This window comes from Lycium barbarum, chromosome 7, assembly GCF_019175385.1.
Source record: "Lycium barbarum isolate Lr01 chromosome 7, ASM1917538v2, whole genome shotgun sequence".
NCBI lineage: Eukaryota > Viridiplantae > Streptophyta > Magnoliopsida > Solanales > Solanaceae > Lycium > Lycium barbarum.
The window spans coordinates 15,221,217-15,240,285 of NC_083343.1; the positions used below are offsets into that span (position 1 = coordinate 15,221,217).

At 36.9% G+C, this 19,069-nt stretch overlaps 1 long non-coding RNA gene across 1 annotated transcript; it reads right to left on the reverse strand.

The window, feature by feature from the left end:
- Positions 1–3,223: 3,223 nt before the first annotated feature.
- Positions 3,224–8,470, reverse strand: LOC132603201 (uncharacterized). Its single transcript, XR_009568004.1, has 3 exons — positions 8,094–8,470; positions 4,064–4,228; positions 3,224–3,646 (listed from the first exon to the last, which is right to left on the reverse strand). It is a non-coding gene; the product is annotated as an uncharacterized LOC132603201 (long non-coding RNA).
- Between the last annotated feature and the right edge of the window lie 10,599 nt (positions 8,471–19,069).

A 19,069-nucleotide genomic window follows, 5' to 3' on the forward strand; every position in this document is an offset into this window, starting at 1 on the left:
AGTTTGCCGGCTCAATGCTAACACCAAAAATTACATTTTCAACTTTTTTTTTTTACCCATTTCTTACTATTTGTTTAATTTTGTACCTCATAAATATTGAGAAGGGGTTTTGATGAGAATCACTTCAAATACTTAAATAAGAAATAATTTGAAGACTTTTTGTGCAAATTCAGAATTATACTCCCTCCATCTCAAATTATTTGTCGTGGTTATTAAAATTAGTTATAGTTTTAGAAGTTCAAGGCAATTAATTAATTTTTCTATTTTATTTTCAGTAGAATTTTGTCATTAATGGAAGATGACACATAAAAAGAATAAACATTTAATAGAGAGAGATTATAACATAGATATAAATAAGGATAAAAGTAGTCAAATATCACTCCTAATTAATATTTCTCAAGGGGTTTGTAATAAATAAAAAAATGATAGATAATTTGAGAAAGAGAGAGTACCTTAAAAGAGTTTCAAGGTCGATTCTGATTAGGGATTAAGCCAAAAAAAAGTTACTATGACTAATTTAACGTTTAGAGGTAATAGTCAAAATTTTAAAAATATTGGTTCAAAAGCAATTAAAGATTACCCCTGAAGTCAAATTAAAGCTCAACTTCAAATATAAAAAGTGCTTTCCTAAACCTTCTTTTCAGTGTCAAACGCCTAAACTATTGTATCAAAATAAAATGATATGTACATGTCAAATTAGGAGAACTAATCATTAGTTGAAGGAATAAAATATCGAGTATATGCTTTGTGTACAAGTCCTCTTTTTGTGCGATGAAAAATTACAATAGCAAGCTTCTCACTGCCAGAAAGCCTTAAAACAATGACCGTCATCAACTAACTCTCGAAGTTCATATTGATCAATAATCGCATCTATTACTTCACAAAAAAAACTCACTTTAACTCCAAAACAATACTGCATTTTACTTCTTTTTGGGTTATATGTTGGAGAATGAAATGAAAAGCTTCTTGACTATCTAAATGCAAAAGGCATATGAAAGTGCTACTTAAGGAATCAAACGGAAGAAAAATATTTCAAGGGTTTATCTAACAGCCACGTAAATTATAAAGATTTTCTCATGTTCACCAAATATTTTGAGCTAACTGAAGGAGGGGGGTTGGGTTGTGTGTGTGTGTGGGGGGGGGGGGGGGGGGGGGGGGACTGAGCTTATGAAAGAAAAGATCTAAGTAAGAAGCTTTTTATCCCTCCGTAGACCTACTAATTTTAGTGTACATGTATTGCATGTGCAAACTAAGTTAATAAGAATTTATATTAAAAAAAGATAATCATGAAAAATAGCTTAAAATAGATGTTAACATTCATTTGAATGACAAAAATAAATATTATTACATAGACACAATAATTGAATTCAAGGTACTATATATATTTTTCTAATTTTAACTATGTAAGTTATACTATATCATATGTAATTATAAATATATTGAAGTATGGTATATTAATAATACGTTATCTTGCATCTCACGTAATATCTCTTCTAGCCTTTTGGCCAAGCTTCTAAAAACAGTTTATTTTAAAAAGTATTTTTTTCAAAAATACATTTCAAAAAAATACTTTTGGCTAAAAGCAGTTTGTGTTTGGCTAATTAATTTAAAAAGTATTTTTGAGCAGCAATTAGTATTTGACCAAGCTTTTAAAAATGGGCATTTTACATAAATAGCAAACATTTGGGGTTTAATCAAACTGCATAGCTAATGTTTCAATATTTACGTTCTGTAGCAAATCAGTCTAGCTTCCACATGTGTATTCATTTTTTTTTTTTAGCTGTATTCATGAACACAACAATTTTTTTTCACTGTATTCATGAAATAACTATCTGTATTCATAAATTGGCTTGTTGTATTCATGAATACAACGAGTAAAAACTGAATACATATACACCAATAATTACATAAATACATCATATTTCGGGTATGTATACAACAAATACAGGCGAAAAATACAGTATAAAACATTCATACACCAAAATATTAACAAAGATGCCATATTTTCCGGTATGTATACAACAAATACAAGCGAAAAACATTGTATACACGATAAATATACAACAAAATAAAGCGAAAATCTGGATTTTTTCCAGATCTGACAGGAAAAAATTCCGGCGAATCCAGATCTAATCGGAAAAAATTCCGGCGAATACAGATCTGACCGGAAAAAAATTTCGGTGAATACAGCGAAAATCTGGACATCTTTTTCCCGACGTAGATTTGAGTTTTTTTTCTTCATAGATCTTAGTTTTTTTTCTTTTTGCTTCCAACAATGCTCAGATCTGTTGTATCTGTTGTATTCCGACGACATTTTGGCATTTTGGCATTTTCACCGGAGAAGATGCATGGCATTTTCGCCGGAGCAGTGGAAAAAAAGGCACGGCATTTTCGCCGGAGCTCCGACGGCGGTGGTCACCAGCGGCGGAGCAGTGGGGAGAAGAGGGGGGAGAGAAATGGGAGGGATGGATTGGAAGTGAACAGTGGGATAGGTATTCTATTTTGTGTGTATATATACATATAGTTACTAAATGGTATTTAATACACAAATGTTTGCTATGAGAAGTAATTAAGTTAAACTAAATGTCAATACCCACTATATGTTTGTTATATCATGTAGTTATCCCTTTAAAAAAAAATGTTTCTATATGTATTTTTCTCAAAAGTGCTTTTGACAAAAGCTATTTTTTTAGCTTCTGAAAAACTGTTTCTGCTACTCCCCAAAAGTACTTATTTTCTCCCAAAAGCTTGGCCAAACACCTCACTTTTTTTAAAATAAGCACTTATCGAAAAAATAAATATTTTTGGAGAAAAAATAAACTTGGCCAAACAGGCTATTCATCTTCATGTTTTTGGCATGATATCTGATTAGTCATCTACTCTCAAGTTAGTAAGTTCCAAATACCGGAAACCTTAAGGGAAAAAACAAAGAGCATAACGTCCACCTTACAAAGATCAAAAAATCCAATTCTATCACAGTTCAAAGTGGATATAAAAATGCTCTCAACTTTACAGACAACAAAGCAAAAAAGAAACACTAAGAAGAACAAAATTTGACAAGGTTCATTCAAGGGAAAATATGTGAAACGCTAACACCATTCCAGCGAGGCAATTGCAACTGATCATTTTTTTTTTTTTTGTGAAGTGGCAAGTTGCAATATCATTTACAAAACAAAGGTTAAAAGAAATTAAATAAACTAAAGATTATACTTTGAGAGAACCATACAGAACTTGACCATATTACACTTCCAAGATTCAATCATATTGATACACATGTAAGAACTACAAGCTATGGTGAGCAGCTACTGAAAAGCTATCAATACATTCCTGTAACTGACATCCGACTAACAAAGCATGAACCACATGCAGTTCCTTAGGTATTTGCTCTGGCACCAAATGCACAACAAATAGAGGATGGGAAGTACAAGTGCTAAGACTCAAGCTAATCTGTTCATGACCTGTAACTACTGTACCCTCCTCCGCCTGCACCGAATGATGATCCATAGCCACCACCATATTGCTGTCCACCGTATGAAGATGAGGGGTAGGACCCACTGCCTAGGTTAGAGTAAGAAGACTGCCTCAAGCCTGTATCTAACTGGCCATAACTGCTCGGAAGTGATTCTTTGTGGCTACCCATAAATTCCTAAAATTAGGATTCATTCATCAGTTGCTTTGCATTTCGGAAGGAACACTATGGGAACTCCTCAAAGGCATATTATTTAGGGATAATTACATTTTTGGAGCGCTCCAAAAATTCCAGCCGGTAAATGTATATGCCTAGATTATTAAGTGTGTGTGTGTATATACATATATATATATATATATATATATATATATATATATATATATATATATATATATATATATGTATGTATGTATATATCTAGGTTTTGTATATTGGCCAGCAAGCGTATTTAATTTTGGCCAACGGGCCAAAAATGCAAAAAGCCCTATTATTTACAGGTTTTCAATGCATGCATAAAAGATGTGGAGGAAATACATATCAAGTTGACGTCTTTTTGATAGTTTCTTTATATAAAAAGAGGAAATTGAGATTTACCTGCATAAGTTGCTGGGCTGTCTGAACTTGTGATGATGTCCCTTTTATTTCAGTGTGTATTTCACCAAATGCAGATTCTCACTTAACAAGTGTGTATCAAAGAGAGGGCAGAACAGAATAAGGAGGTCGGAAGCCTTCACAACAGCAAATATTGAATAATGATAGCTGGAAAGAATGATAGCCAATGAAGCATTTTAAGAGCGAGAAACAAAGAATAAAATGCAAACTTCACAAGAAAATAATTAACTATCACCTTTCCCCTTTCAATTAGTCCTATTACAGGGGATGGACAGTAATTTTTAAATCTAAAACCTACGTCTGTCACACATATCTTCAACCGCTTAATTGTTCCACACCACTAGCCCCTTAAAGTAAAAGAGAGAAAACACAATAGGTCAATAATTTACAAAAGGTCAATAAATCTTTTTTTAACACGTACAAAAGATCAATAATCTTTCTTGTAGCTGAAGCGACATCCCAAATATGCTGCATGAAACTGACTTTCTTTTGAGCTTGGAACTAATTTATGGTGGTACATATGTAAGATATGTAAGAATTTGTTTCTCATGTGCAGTAGTTCAGTCATCTCCTTAAAAGCAACATGTGTTCCATGTCATGACACGTGTTTGCACTAAACAAGTCATTTCGAACAGAACTTTTGGTTCTCCTATGTGAAGACTTGTTATTCCTTTTTTTGAAAACTCAATACTTCTTGAAGTCAGAAGGGATAATTAGAAGGTTAATGGATCTACTGTAATTGGCTGTTCACGCTGCTTCCAGTAATTTTTTTTATTATTTTTTTTAATTTTTTTATCAGGTCGCTACTTCAAGTGATTCATATGATATCTAGAACTAGGATAAAGCTTATCAAAGTATCTTGCTAGAGAAAAAAAAGTGTCCACCCCTTTTGCCATGAAAAGAAGTTCTATTGATTCTTCCCTTCGTTTCTTTTGGGATAACATTATTACAACTTACCCAAAAGGATTTATGACAGATCATGCAGATACAGGAAAGTTCTTACTTCAACATCAAACCACAGATCATACTAGTCCCATTTTTACAGCCATAGCAGAGGAAAACAATTCAAAAGAACTCTTGGAGTGGTCATCCACTGGCCCAACCATTAAAATTTGCATAGTCTAAAAGAATGTGTCTGTATATGGATGATGTTTTGATTGCATATACAAGTTGGCACAAATCAAGGAAGTCTATTGACTCAAGATTTTTTTTTTTTTTTTGATCGGTTCTATTGACTCAAGATATAAAAGAAAGTACATACCAGGACAGCATTTTGAAGATGCAGAAAGCAAATACTACACAGAAATAACACCATCAGACTAGCAAATAAAGCAGTTGGCAATGGCAATGTTCTCATAATAAGAATTACAAAAGAATCCAAGAAAACATTAATGTTACAATAAGAGCAAGTCCATCTTTTTTCTTTGATAAGCGAGAGAAATCCACAGGGACCAGAGGCGCATGGTTCGAAGCTCAGTGAATAATGGGTCCATCCCTCTAATCTTCTCCACATAAATACCAAACTTTTGTTTGCAGCAAGATTCAAACTAGTGACAAGAATTCTATCTTGTCAAAGCATTTTGTGCTTCGTAGATAGTGTACAATGTTATTTGACATTTATAGATTGCTTTGTCTAGATAATTGTTTCCTTAATATCTCCCAAATTTCAGGTAATCTATTCTTCTAAAGAGCAAGCATGCAACATCTACCCATTATACAGAAATTGACACCTCCGCTTGCAAGGTTTTGTAAAGACGACACCCTAACTTCACAGTTTCCCAGCTAAATACCTCAAGTTGGTTAGAGCACATGTTTGACCAGGCTTATGCGATGTTAATGACACTTGTAAGGAGAGTAAATACATGTTGGTTTCTCTTCTCACAATAAGATTAAGAAACCAAATATTCACGATCATTGCTCCGCCTTTTGCTACACCTCTCACTCCCTCAATCTTTTTGCTTTTTCGTTATTTCAGTTTTCCGTCTAAATCTTCCCTTAGAATTAGCTTTGACATTCATCTTCAAAGACATTCATTGCACTTCAAATGGATGCTTTACCGAAGGTTTGAAAGGGGAGCAAATAGCGAATCTGAAATTTCCCACCTTGGCAAAGCTTCTTCTCATTTTTAAACTCTCTATTGCCTGGTTTTATTTTTGTGAACTTCCATTAGCTTAACCTTGTAAAAATCTCCACCAAGTACTTCCAATAACTCGTTGGTGTAATACTTAGACCTGTCTTCATTATCATTCTGAGAAACTTCATCACTAAAACCAGATTATATTCAACATGAAAAAAACAGTTGAGCCAGTTCCTTACATCTAGCATTTTCTCTTCTTCCTTTTGTGTGGCAGGTGTCGGGGGCACGGGATGGAGGGGCCCACATAGGAGTCATGCCATGAAAAATAAGGCAGATCTACATAGAGGGATTAACTTGTGTATTAAGTTGTACTCTAGTCACACGACTCAAACTCTCTAAACCCTTAATGCTTATTATGGCATAAAAATCAAATGTATAGCCCAGCAATTAATTAGTATAAGATGTTCATTCAACTAGTGTAATACGCCAATGGCAGTGGCAGAGCAAGGATTCTAGCAAGGAGATACAAATATATGCAAGATTGCACCTTAAATTTGAGTATGTTACCTACAACATACTCCATTAGAATTTCCCTTATGTCAAGGTAGGGCTGGAAAAATGGTCAAAAAGAACAAGTAACCATCCAATCCCATTAGACATGGGTGGATAACTGACTTTTTTAAAAATGGATCAAATATGGATACTACCAATATTATCCACTAAAAGAAATGGATAGCCAGATGGATAATATGGATATTCATATTATCAATCCATGAGTTCTTGCTCTCCGGGAGTCTAAGCTCTCACCTCACTATTCATGAAGCCATGTAAAATATGGATATCCATATTATCTGTCACTTAACCTATTTCCTATAGGTGTTAAATATGGGCAGGTCGGATATTTTATCCGTTCTTAACCCAATCTCGACCGCCATATTCGATCCCACCTGCCCGTTTGCCACTCCCATGTCAAGGCCTCAAGGGAACTCAAAAGCTCATATATATTCACAAAAGAACTCTCTTTTCTTCTTATTTGCACACTACTTACAATTTCGGGGTAAAGGTGATTCAATTAAACCTTACGTCGCCCCCTGATCACTGGTGAAACGAAATACTAACATAATGTTGAAAAGTTATTTTAATACACAAAATATGACATCAAAATCCAAACCTTGCTAAGATTAACACAAATCATGTGAGTAATGTAATTGTGCTAATTGTGCATTCTGCAACTTCCTAAAAAGAACAACATATGCATTGGAATATGTGACGAAAAGTGGAGAAACAAAATATTATTCCCTCCGTACCAATTTATTTATGTGATACCTTTTGAATTCCAAGTTCTTTGATAGATAAAATATCACATCAAAATCCAAAGGGTAACTTACAATGCAATCAGGAGAAGTAGCTGGTCCATCAAGAACGCGAATCTTCGCACCCATTTCTTCACACATCTTTTTAACAAGCTCACCTTTTCTCCCTATAATACTTCCAACTTTAAGCACAGGTACAACCAACCTAAACACATAACTCCCAGGCCACTTTGGTTTCTCTATTGGAATAACCTCTGTATTACTGGTGGCTTGTTCGGGTTTTACTGAACCACTTGGGTCTGTTTCTTCTGGTTTTACTTGAGGATTTTAAGGTTCTTGGTTGGTTCCCGTGGTTGTTGTAATAAGGTTTCTGGTTGGTTTAATCGCATCGTTGCCTTTTTTTTTTTCTCATTTTGTCTTTGCTTATTATCTAATAATCTTATTTTATCCATAACCCTCCCTTCTTATAATAAATAGCCTTATCCCCTACCCTTGTATTCATCAAAACAATAAAGTACAATACAACACAATACAATACAACACAACACAATACATTATGAAACGATATATAACAACCATCCAAACAAAGTGTAATGATACGCGACGAAAAGGGTAAACTTACAATGCGATCAGGAGACGAAAACGGGACCATCAAGAACGTGAATTTTCGCACATCTTCTTAACGAGCTCACCTTTACACCCTATAATACTACCAACTTTAAGCACATGTACTACTACCTTAAACACACAACTCCAAGGAAATCCAGACCACTTTGGCTTTCTACTGAAACAACCACTGTAGTAGTAGCTAGATTGATTTTTACGGAAGTTGGGTCTGTTTCTTCTTGTTTTATTTGAGGATTTTGAGGTTCTTGGTTTGTGTCTGTTGTTGTTGTTGTTGTTGTTGTTGTTGTTGTTGTAATAAGGGTTTCTTGTTGGGGGTATTACAGTGCCATTTTGGGTTTGTTCTGTGGAAGCCATTGATAGAATCTAGTTTTTGCTGTTGCGGGAAAAGAGAAAAATGTGGAAGATATGGAGGATTTTATAGAAGTAGAGATTTTCACGTGGATAACACGTGCCTGAGCCCTTTTTTTTTTTCCTTCTCTTTTAAACAAAAGAAAAATTACGCGACGAGACGACTAGACAACCATTTAGATTGTATTTACGAAATATAACAACTTTATATTTATGAAACGTAGCTATAAGCGCATATCAGAGTTTGATACAATAAGAAGGCCCATCAAAAAGTTGAGCCATTGAACCCAAAAAAGGGGCGCTGCATGCAAAGAAAAGGAATTCTGGTTCAGATATAGCATCAACAAAACCTTTACATTGATGTAAACACGGCCATACTAAAAAAAAAATGAATTGATAATGCAAGAAGCACAAGAAGCCAGCTAAATGCATCAAGGTTGAGCATAGAGAAATGCAACCAAATAATAGGTTACAAGTACAATGTCTACTTATTATGTCTAGATTAAGATTATTTTGACTTGCTTGAAATTGAGGTGTAGCTGTTGTTTGTTCTTGTTTATTAGACTCCACCGAAATTGAGCCAATTCCAATACGATTATAGGATATTTCTATTGATGCATGCATCCCAAGCTGGCCAGTACTGAGCAGGATTCAATACATGGTGAACAACCAAATTCCAATCGAAGAATATCTTAGGGATATGCAGTTTGGGAGTAATCAATGGAAGGACAAAACTATGAAACCCTAGCTAAAATTAACGTGAAAGTTGTTTTCGAGATGGTTACCTTCAAGCAGTTCTTCTCCACAAATTTCATCTAATGAACAAACATTACAGATAATTAAATTTATATGCAGAGTGATCCTTACTATTAAACAACCTACAAGGGGTGAGTGACAATGATTCTATGAGAATTAGGCAGATTTATGTTTAAAGGCTTTGCAAGGGGTGTAAGGGATAGGAAAGCATGTGAGAAATTTGTTTCCTGTTGAGGTGTTGACTGATGAAATTGATGTCCATGTTTGTGTTGCTTGCTTCTTCTAAATCTTCTCCCGTCATCATACCATTGCTTCTGATTGGTGCCTCAATATACTTTGAATTTGTGAATTGGAAATTTCTGATTGTTGTTTCTTGTTCTTTGATAACCAGTATTTTGACCTGCTGGTTTCTGATTCTGATGAAAAACAGGTCCTGCATTCCTTTGTATCTGTTTTCCTGATCTGAAATTCATGTGTGGTTGGTTTCTAACCATAAAGGAAGAGGAATCTGCAAGGTTTAAGGGGTTCACATAAACCTCTTAAAGGGTTTAACATTAATATATTACCCCTAGCTTGTGAGTAGATGTCATTTAAACCCATGAGAAACTGAATGAGTCTCTCATCCTCCAAAGATTTCTGTAGTTTGTCTTTCCCTTCACAGATGCACACACAACTACATTTCACATTAGCATTTAAAGAATCAAGCTCATCCCATAACCTTTTTAGTTTAGTAAAGTAACCTGCAACATTAGTATTACCCTGCACTAAAGTAGAAAGTTGTTTTTGCAAGTGCTCAGGGCTTGTCCATAGTTCCTTTGCAGATCTGGAATAAATCAAAGAATCAACAATATCCTTTGACAAAAAGTTGAGCAGCAATATGAAAAAATAACCCTCGTATTTACAAGAATGGCCTTGCAGGTGGATGGTCTTGAAACTTTTAATCCCGCTTACCCCATTAGCAGAACTTTAAGTTTTGCCTTCTAACCTTTAAGGTTTGTGTTGACCGAGGCCCAATTCATACATGGAAGTCCCAGGCCCAAGTCTCCATTGACCCGGATCCAACTTAAAGATTGGCTGATACACACTTTAGTCCCTTTAGTTGTTTTAAATGTTATACATAAAAGGTTGATCAGAACATTCTAGACAAGTGGTAAATATTCATTTTCTCATTCCTTACACAGAGAATGAAAAGCTCTCGATCTCTTTTCTCTCTCAACCTCTAGGGTTTTCTTTACTTCATCTTCCGCATTTATGGTTCGATCTTAACATTGTAACATGGTATCAGAGCGGGTTTTCGAGATCTCCTTGTTCCCCTCTATCAAACGATCTTACCCTGAAAGTTTATTTTCGATATTTTCATTGACCCAGTAGCTTAAATCGATTTTTTTGCCAATTTTTGGCTTATGCAACCTTCTCCAGATGGTTGTAAACATTCTCATCCTTGTTCCGTTCAATTTGGTTGAGTTTTGAGTGTCGGTGGTGTTTTGTTCGAGCAAATCGCATCTAGGGTTTCTGTTCGAGAGGAATCGAAAAATTTGGGGATAAAAATTGACTTTCAAGGCCTTGCTTCTTCGGGTTGCGAAGAAGGGCGGTAAACTAACACTATTTCATTTCTATATGTATACCAGTTGATTGTAGTTGCATTTTCTGTTTGTGATTCTCTGAATTCTCGTGTTGTTACCTGATGTTTGTGACTGTCAAATATTATATCTTTATTAGTCAAGTCGTTATGGGTACATCTAATACATCTTCGACTCAAGGATTTGAGGAATTCAATATACCATCTACTCATCCTTTCTATGTTCATCCGTCTGATAGTCCGGGTATTCACCTAGTTTCTCCTAAGTTCGATGGAAATGGATTTGTAGTATGGAGGAAAAATATGCTTACTGCCTTATCTGCAAAAAATAAACTAGGAATGATAACTGGTACTAGTAATGCTGCTAAACCAGCAACTGATTCACCTTATTACCCCTTCTGGGAGAGGTGCAACGATATGGTAATTGCTTGGATAACCAATTCCCTCTCCACAGACATAGCAACTAGTGTAATGGGTTTTGATACAGCTAAAGACATTTGGACTGATATAACTGAAAGATTTGGGCAATCAAATGGTTCTAAGTACATTCAACTACAAAGGGAGCTTAGTTCTACTTCCCAAGGGGCCTCGAACATTGCTTCCTACTTCACCAGATTGAGGGCCCTATGGGATGAATTAAACACTGCTTATGTTGGGCCTGTGTGCACCTGTGGTGCACTGCCCAAGTTTATTGAGGAACAAAAACTTTTTCAATTCCTCAGTGGCCTAAATGAATCATATTCCACCTGTAAGTCAAACATCCTCATGATGAATAACCTACCCTCACTTAGTAAGACTTATTCCATGCTTCAACATGATGAGAGGCAAAAAGAAACTTCTGCTCCAATCCCCAGTTTTTCAAGTGATTCAGCCTCTTTCCATGTGGGTTCTACTCAACACTCAGGCTCTTTTCATAGAGGATCCAGTTCCTCACAGTATCCAAATAGTAAAAATTACACTCAAAGGGTCCAATTTGACTACAACTCTAAGAAGCCTGTTACAGCCAGTCCCCATCAGTTTGAATCAAAGAGATCTGCTCCATATGCTCCAAGCAGCCCAAATAATCTCTACTGTAAGTACTGCAAGAGATCTGGACATGTTATTGAGAAGTGTTTCAGACTTCATGGGTACCCTCCGGATTTTAAGTTCACTAAGAACAAGAGGGCTACTTCTTGTGTTCAGACTGAGGGTTTATCTCCAGAACTTGGTAACTCTGACTCAAGTTTTGAATCTGCTGTTCATGGTTTTTCCAAAACTCAATATCAGCACCTCATGACTCTATTCCACAACAACCATATCTCCTCTGCTCAATCAGAACACTTTTCCAATGACAACACAGGTTATGCCAGTTTTGCAGGTGTGTACAACCATCCTAAAGTTAACTCTGTTGCCTTTCATGCATCTGTAGTGTCAAATTTAGGAATAAATCCTTGGATTATTGATTCCGGTGCCACTAACCATATGACACCACATAAACACCTTCTACACAACCTCACACCTCTAATTTCTCCTTTCTTAATTATACTACCTAACGGATATAAAGTGAAAGTTATATCAACAGGATCCTTGCACCTTAGACCAGATATGATTCTTCATCATGTACTATTGGTTCCATCCTTTCATTTTAATCTCATCTCTGTCCATAGATTACTTACTCAATTTAATTGTAATGCTCTTTTTACCAAAACCAATTGCACTTTACAGGGCCTTTCTCTGAAGAGGCAGTTGGTAATTGGTAAAGCTGCAAATGGCCTATACTTCATGAACTCTACTGCCAGTCAGTCACCTGTTGCTTCTTTTACTTCTGTAGACTCTACTTTTCATTGTAATATTCCTCACTCTCCTGTATCTTCTATTCCTACTACTTGTAATTCTGATGTTGTTGTTAATAAGACTGACCTGTTTTGGCATCAAAGATTAGGACACATGCCTTTTAATAGAATGAAATCAATACCTTTTCTCTCTGGTAAACTTTCCCCTAAACAGCTGTTCCTATGTGATATTTTCCCTCAAGCCAGACAACAAAGATTGCCATTTCAACATAGCACAACTCACACCTCTGTGCCTTTTCAACTTGTGCATATTGACATATGGGGTCCTTATAACACCCAAACATACAATGGTCATAAATATTTTTTAACATTGGTTGATGATTTTTCAAGAGTTACATGGACTCATTTACTATCTTCCAAATCTAATGTTATCTCTGTATTAAAGGCTTTCACGGTCATGGTCAAAGTACATTTTCAGTCTCATGTTCAAACATTTAGGTCAGACAATGCTTATGAATTAGGTAGTGGTTCAGAAATTCAACAATTTTTTTCTGACAATGGCATATTTCATCAAACCACCATTCCTCATACCCCACAACAAAATGGCATAGTAGAAAGGAAACACAAACACCTTCTTGAGGTTTCTAGAGCACTTCTTTTCCAATCCAAACTTCCTTTAAAGTACTGGGGTGACTGTGTACTCACAGCCACCTACCTCATTAACAGGTTCCCTTCTCCAATTCTACATCATGTTTCTCCATTTGAAAAACTTCATGGTACTTCCCCTAGTTATGATCACCTTAGATCTTTTGGCTGTTTTTGTTATGCTTCCACTCCTAAACCAGGTAGAGGAAAATTTCAACCTAGGTCTGTTGCTAGCATTTTTCTGGGTTATCCTTTTGGCAAAAAGGGGTACAAACTCTTAAATTTGACCACCCATTCCATTTTTTATTCCAGGGATGTGGTATTTCATGAACATCTATTCCCTTATCCTCACTCTTCCCCCACTGTTTTTCCACCTCCTCCACCTGATTTCTCAATATTTCCCTTCTCCTTCTTTGGCAAATTCTGCTCCTGCTCCTACTAATTCTGCTCCTACTAATTCTCCATCTCCTCTTCCGGATTCAACTTCTCCACCTCCTATTCTTCCTGAACCTGTACCTATCCCCCCCTCCTCCTCCCTCTTTACCAACAAGGGAGTTCTAGACGATCTCACCTACCCTCTCATCTTGCTGACTATGTCTGTTACTCTGTCTTTCCTGCCTCCACACCCCTTCCTGTCAATTCCAAGGTTTCCAATGCTACTCTACATATGCATGAGCCTCAGTTTTACCAACAGGCTGTTTCCAATCCTGCTTGGCAAGAGGCAATGCTATAAGAATTTCAGGCTCTTGAGGCTAATAATACTTGGGACATTGTTCCCCTCCCTTCTCACAAGAAAGCCATCCCATGCAAATGGGTTTACAAGATCAAGCAAAAATCTGATGGCTCTATCGAAAGGTATAAGGCTAGACTTGTCATCCGGGGTGATACTCAAAAGGAGGGTATTGATTACACTGAAACCTTTTCTCCGATTGTTAAACTCACCACTGTTAAGTGTCTCTTGTCACTTGCTATTAAGAGAAACTGGACAATTTTTCAACTTGATGTCAATAATGCTTTCCTTCATGGTGATCTCCATGAGGATGTATACATGAAGATACCCCCTGGACTTCAAGTATCTTCTGCATCTACTTCTTCCCCATCTCCTTTGGTATGCAAGCTCAAGAAGTCTCTTTATGGCCTCAAACAGGCTTCTCGACAGTGGTTTTCCAAACTGTCTGAAGCACTGTTGTCTCGGGGCTACATTCCCAGCAAAAATGATTATTCTTTATTTACAAAGGTCTCTGGTGATACTTTGGTAGTTTTGGTGGTATATGTTGATGATATCTTGTTAGCTGGTAGTGACATAGCTGAAATGACCAGCTTGAAATCATTTTTGGATTCCCAGTTCAAAATCAAAGACTTGGGTCTAATTCATTACTTCCTTGGTTTAGAAGTTCTCTCCCATCCATCTGGCTACATTATGAACCAACAGAAATACACTTTTGACTTGTTGGAGGAATTCAAATGCTCTCAGTTTTCTCCAGTTGCTACACCTTTGGATGGTTTTGTGAAATTGTCTCCGGATTTAGGTGACCTCCTACCTGACCCAACCATCTATAGGAGGCTTGTTGACAAACTGAATTTCCTCCAACATACTCGGCTTGATTTATCTTTTTCGGTGCAACATCTCAGTCAGTTCCTTGCAAGTCCCAGGGTTCCTCATATGATGGCTGCTATGCATGTTCTAAGATATCTTTTGAATGCACCTGATCAGGGTATTTTGCTATCTTCCTCTCCTGATTTTTCCTTGGCTGCTTTCTCTGACTCTGATTGGGCTGCCTGTTCTGTATCTAGAAGGTCTGTCACTGGGTTTTATGTGACTTTGGGTGGTTCCCCCATTTCTTGGAAAAGTAAGAAACAACCAACTGTATCCCTTTCATCAGCCGAGGCTGAATACAGAGCTTTACGCAAGGTTGTTGCTGAGATATCTTGGCTGGTCAGGCTACTTGCAGACCTTGGCCTTCATGTTTCAGACCCTGTTCCTATATTTTGTGATAGCCAAGCTGCTTTACACATCGCCAAGAACCCAGTTTTCCATGAGCGCACCAAACACATCGAAATAGACTGTCATTATGTGCGTGATTGTTTGCAGTCTGCTCTTATTTCTCTACATTTTGTACGCAGCTCTGATCAGTTGGCAGATATTATGACGAAGATGCTGCCTGGCCCTCTTCATCACTCTATGTTGCGCAAGCTTGGAGTGTTTGCACCCTCCAGCTTGAGGGGGGGGGGGGTGTTGACCGAGGCCCAATTCATACATGCAAGTCCCAAGCCCAAGTCTCCATTGACCCGGATCCAACTTAAAGATTGGCTGATACACACTTTAGTCCCTTTAGTTGTTTTAAATGTTATATATAAAAGGTTGATCAGAACATTCTAGACAAGTGGTAAATATTCATTTTCTCATTCCTTACACAGAGAATGAAAAGCTCTCGATCTCTTTTCTCTCTCAACCTCTAGGGTTTTCTTTACTTCATCTTCCGCATTTATGGTTCGATCTTAACATTGTAACAGTTTGCCCAATGGACAATTGGGGGTCCAAAGTTTAAAACTGTTATAGCCCGTATTTTGTACGTTTGGATAATTCAGAGTCGTCGTGGGAAGTTAAGGGCGAAACCAATTTCAAAATTTTATTAATGCACAAGTTGTTATAAATATTATTTATGACTGTTATTAGTATGGAAATATTGTGAGAGGCTAAGGATAAAAAGAGGAATTTGCAAAATGGGCCGTGGAAATAATGCGGAAGGCTAGGGGCAAAATGGTAATATTGAGGAAAGTCGAGGGGCAAAACGGGAATTTCACAAAAAGGTTCATGAAAGTTCTAAATGGGCCACATTGGTCATGTGACAAAAAAAAAAAGGAAAAGATGATGACAAAATAATTAGTCATCTTTGATAAATTCAAAAAAAAAAAAACGAAGGAAATCTCTCGAAAAATGAAGAAGGAGGCATGTGCCTCTCACATGCTTGAAGGAACTAATTATATATATATATATATATATATATATATATATATATATATATATATATAGATGTATATATTCATTCATCTTATAGCACAAGAAAGACTTGAAAAAAAAAATAAGAAGATGAAGAAAGAAGGGGCAAGGTTCGGCCATGGCTAGCCAACCTTGGTCCCATGGAAAACCTAGCAAAAAAATATATATTCTTCCAACAATCCCACCAATTGGAAGGCCCTTATTAACATGGAGTGCTTGTTGGGACCATTAAATCAACCATTTGAGCAATACACAACCTTGGCCAAGTGAGAAGACAAGTGAAGAAGGTAAGGTTTAATCTTCGTTTTCATATGTTATGCATGGTTTGTGTATATTGTGGAGTGTGAAAATGGATGAAATTCATGGAATCTTGCATGTTGAAGTTGTGGCCGTGTGTTGCATAGTTAGCCGTGGGTGTGTGTGTGATGTTGTGTAGGGAGAGAATGAAGTAATGTTATTAGTATTTTGATTGTTGTTGTAATGTATAGAAATAGATGGAAAAAAAAATTCATGATGTAAGTATGTAGTTGTGGTGGCCGAATGAGGTATGGTTTGGCAAGTTGTGGTGACTTAATTCTATTTAATATTTTAGTTGTTGATGTGTGGATTCTATGATGAAAATGAAGGTTTAATGATTTAAATTGAAGTTGAGATCATTTGTAGGTGGTTGGAGAATATAATGTAATTTTCATGTAGTTCTTGTGATATTATGGTTAATGTTGTCAATGTATGGGATGTTGATGTAGTTTATGAATTTGGAAGCAAAGAATGTGTTTGGTGTTGTTCTCGGGCTTGGGGACAATTTCGGGTGAGTTTGAACCTTGCTTGGGTCGTTTCGGAAAATTTTGTGGATTGTTGGAAATGTTATGGAATCATGTTCGTATTGTTTTGGATTGATTATATATGTGGATTAAGTTGTTGGAAGATTATGAGAATTGAATTGAATTGAATTGAAGTGAATTTGATTTAATTGATTATTGAATTGTTGCTGGAATAATTGCTAGTATTGTTGTTGGTTTGGCCGGGTCAAATTCCCGGATTGTTGCTGTTGATTTGGAGCCGAGCCATATTCTCGGGGTTGGTACATTTACAGGGGAGATGCTGCCGAAATTTCGGCAGAATATAAATGAATGTATTGAAAGGGTGAGGCAAGTACCTGACGAAGGAACTAATGAATGGATGAACTCTCTTGCATGTAGGCAAACAAGTTGGATGCACAAGCGTAACTAGTTGGTCGCGGCACAGGTATGTAAGGCTTACCCTTTCTTTCTTTGGCATGTCCTAGAGCCAAGTAAGGTATAATGTGATATGCTACCTTGGGGTAACTCTGTTCTGTGATGCTGAGTCTGATTATGATTCTAATTCACTTCTTGACCTGAGTTTGTGATCCTAGTTCATCCCTTGATATAAGTATTTTGATATAAGTATGTTGGTACAAGTATTCTGATATACGTATTTTGATATGAGTATTCTGATATAAGTATTTTGATATAAGTGTCTTGATATAAGCATTTTGATATCAGTCTTCTGATATAAGTGTGTCGATATGAGTATTTTGATATAAGTATTCTGATGTAAGTATGCTGATATAAGTATTCCGATATAAGTATCCTGATATGAGAATGCCGAAATCCGTATCCTGATAAGAGCATTCTGATATGTTTATTCTGGTTCGAGAACTTCTGTAAGATTTAATGTCCCTAACTTCCGTATACGATCTCGGATTGCTCTGAAATGTTCGAAGAGGTTTCTGTATCAAGACGTCTATAATTTTCTTATACCTAAGTATGGTTCAAAAATCTCTATTTGATCTGATTCGTAAGGACATCTGAAGGTGTCTGATATGACTATGACTCTGATTCCCCGAAAAAGGCTTCTGAAACGCTTATAAAGCGTTCTGTACTTCGAACGCACGTAACTTTCTCATACTACGTCGGGTTGACCTGAAATCTGTTCCGAGCCCCCAGGTATCGGTAAGTATACTGCTCTATCGAGTCTTGATTCCTATGCATGTGGTTTCTCACGACTCTACTCGTGCATGACTCAATGTATCTTTCACTGCGTCCCGGGCCAGGTTCTGTTATGTCCTCGTGTGTCCGCTACGATATGATTCACTGCGTCCCGGGCCAGGTTCTGTTATTGTGCGCATTCCTCTGCATTGTTCACCGCGTCCCTCATAGGTGGGCCGGGCTCTGTTATATGGTATGATGATATGATGATATGGGGTGGTGGCCAGGATGGCATATGATCTGTCTGTTCATCGCGTCCCGTACTAGAGGGCCGGGCTCTATTACCGCACCCCTCACTGGAGGGTCGGGTTCTGATATATGCATATATGATACATGAATTTGATACATGATGATTTTGTTTACCGCGTCCCTTATCACAGGGCCGGGTTCTGTTATACGCATATGTGACATACGATTCTGAGTATTCTGTATGTTCTGCATTCTGTCCGATATATGACATCATCTGTACGTTCTGTATTTCGTCCGATATATGACATCATCTGAGTAATCTGTACGTTTTGTATTCCGTCCGATATATGACATTATCTGAGTAATCTGTACGTTCTGTATTCCGTCCGATATATGACACCATCTGAGTAATCTGTACGTTCTGTATACCGTCCGATATATGACATCATCTGAGTATTCAGTACGTTCTGTACTCCGTCTGACGTATGACCTTATCTGTGCGTTCTGTACGTGCCACACTCCTTCTGACATCCGGTATCGGTATGTGCGATCTGTGTCTGGAAAGTAAGTATGTCGGCATTCTGTATGCTTTGTATGATTTTGTTACGCTCTGTATGATTTGTACGGTCTGTATGATCTGTATTGGTCGGTATGGTCTGTGTCGGTCTGTAT